The 2,500-nt window shown below is 44.4% G+C and overlaps 2 protein-coding genes across 2 annotated transcripts in view; one reads left to right on the plus strand and one right to left on the minus strand.

Annotated features, from left to right (window-relative positions):
* Positions 1-620: 620 nt before the first annotated feature.
* Positions 621-2,500, minus strand: part of LOC132958110 (transcription factor Sp8-like) — a 13,946-nt gene continuing 12,066 nt past the window's right edge. The window contains exon 5 of the transcript XR_009666717.1: positions 621-1,393. The gene's annotated coding sequence lies outside the window, so the exon portion shown is untranslated. The remainder of the gene's footprint in view (positions 1,394-2,500) is intronic.
* The window catches only part of LOC132958100 (mucin-2-like), a 175,558-nt gene continuing 174,955 nt past the window's right edge, over positions 1,898-2,500 (plus strand). The window contains exon 1 of the mRNA XM_061030718.1: positions 1,898-1,924. The gene's annotated coding sequence lies outside the window, so the exon portion shown is untranslated. The remainder of the gene's footprint in view (positions 1,925-2,500) is intronic.

Below are 2,500 nucleotides of genomic sequence, written 5' to 3' on the forward strand. Positions count from 1 at the left end.
TCCAACCTTAGAGGGCGGAGCTACACACAATGCAGTCTGTTGATTGGTCCACAGAATGAGAGTGGTTATAAAGGACAAACACAAATTGCGCCGTGTTTAAATTTCCCGTTTGATTTTGAGAGAGTAATTTTAAGACCCATGGACGACCTCGGAGGTGCCGACCTCTGCTGGACGTCCTCCATTGTTGCCCTTTGTTTACTGTCGCTACATCGTGTCACACTGCTATGATGTCACGCTGTTACGAATCTGACGCTGCCATCGCTACACGGCGTACACTCCGCTTACCAAGTAAAAGTTTGGTTGTCTGTGGAAACACAAGCAAGATCAGGGTTAACCCAACCGGACCGGACCGAACCGGATTGCATTGGCTCGTCCCAATTTCATTCCCAAAGAAACTTTAAGAAACTTGATTGAAAAGTTTCTAAGGGGAGAATTTTTGTGTTTTCCAGAAATCTAACGTTGTGACTGAACGTCTTCGTACGGTGAAAAGGTTTAGACCCACAGACGTGTTGGAAATCACGTTTTCAGAGTGGAATGTTCTGATGTGTTTCAGTTGGTTCAGTTCAGACCACCTGAGTGTGTATTCCCTCACTGCAGGTAGACTCTCAGGTCGGGGTTCCTGTAACGATGAACAGATAAACTGGTTCTGAACTCTCTCTGTGGTCCGGGTTGAGGGTTTGACCAATGAAGACTATTTAGGTCTGGAAGTGGAAGTACACGTAATACTCCACCCAAATCACACAATATTCCTTTTGAAGACACTCGTCTGGTTCCCCGTTGGCTCATTTGGTAAAACGATTGGTAAGTCCACCAAAGTCGGGGTTCAAAGGTCATTTCAAGGACAGAATTTAGAAACACAGAAATACAACAAAGTGAGTTTTTCCGGTCTGCTTTAGTTCCGTAAAAAATCGAGTGGAAGTGTGACAGCGCCCTGAGAACTTTCCGTTGAAATCGAGACAAGATAAATAAATAAATCAAAAGTAAACAAGAGGAATAAATCAATAAAAAATGTAAACAGCAGATTCCTTCAGACGTAAATCCGCTCGGGACCATCTAGAGAGTCAAGAAGCAGAACGAGATGTACGAACATGAATACACAAAAAAGTCAGTCAAGGTGCCTTGTGAGGTCTTGAGGAGGAGGTAGACAGAAGAGACAGATAACAGTGTTGTGGTAATTGTAGTCCTACGATGGTGAAGTTGTAGTCCTTGGTAACAGTCCTGGATGACTTCTTGCTGAGGTCAGTTCGTACGCCCTCTGGTTTTAGTTTCTGTCCTTTGAGGTTAACTTGCCGTGCGGTTTTGGTCAAAGTGTGAACGTTTTTTGTGGTGACAGCAGGGGGTCCACGAGAGTCCTGAATCTTCCTTGTTTGGCTACGATGGGGTTTGTGGTTTGCTAGGAGGAGGAAGGAGGAGACAGTTTGATCACAGGCAGTGAAAGTTGTCAAACCAAACAATCGGTGAGTGGAATGGAACGGATGGTGAAGGTTAGTGTTTCATCACGTCGCTTTAAAGAGTTATCTGGGCTTTTTAATGTTTGTATTAAAGGACAGTGGAGAGGGAGAGAGAGGGGAGTGACATGGGGGCAAAGGACCGAGGGGTTTGAGTCGAACCCTGATCGCCCACTTTCGAGGACCACAGGATCTGTACACACGGCGCCAAACCTCACCGCTAAGCCAACTGACGCCCCCTTTGAGATGTTTGTTTGTTTTCTCAGACCCTCCTGTTACACATCACATCCGTTAAATGTTAAATTTCCAAAAAATGGAGAGAGGTTAGAACACAAAGGTTTACAGACCCATGCAGAGCTGGATAAACACTGAAGCTTCAGAGTCCACCACATGGTGACCTGAGTGAGGAGGGGGGGGGGGGGACAGCTCTCTATGATGTTTAGAGTTTAGACTGCAGTACCCATTTTAAACACTAGGTGTTTAACTCTGAATGGTGCTCTAATATTGATGATCTGGATTCATTCCAATTGTTACATCAACGATAGATTCAGTTTGACAACACGAGGATTATTATTGAGAATATTTCAGTATTTATTTTTGTTTTCTTTAAGAAGAGGTGGGTAGCACGAACGTTGTGCTCATATACAGTGGAGTTTTTTTTTTTAAAGGTCCGCTCGGATGCCATAATAATGGTTTGCTTTAAGACACTGAAAACTTGATCCTGTAAACAATCCACTCCCGCGTGCCCCAAGTCTCTTTGAGTTTGATTTTAATGACTTGATTAGGAATAATCGCCACTTACAATAACAGCTGGTCTGGTAGAGTAAAACATCCACCAAGCAGGAGCTACCTTTGTACCTTTTCTTTTCCAGCTGACTATGAACCCTGAGTGATCTGATACCAAGGACTAAACAACGGCCCAAGTTCCCCAGGACGGTGGTTCCCAACCTCTCCTTGGAGCACCAGAATAGTCCTACACACACTTCTTACCTAAAGACCTTTGTAAATCAAATGCAGATCAAATATTGGCAGCCTCAGAGCAGACGAGGCCG

Source organism: Labrus mixtus, chromosome 23, assembly GCF_963584025.1.
Source record: "Labrus mixtus chromosome 23, fLabMix1.1, whole genome shotgun sequence".
Taxonomy (NCBI): Eukaryota; Metazoa; Chordata; class Actinopteri; order Labriformes; family Labridae; genus Labrus; species Labrus mixtus.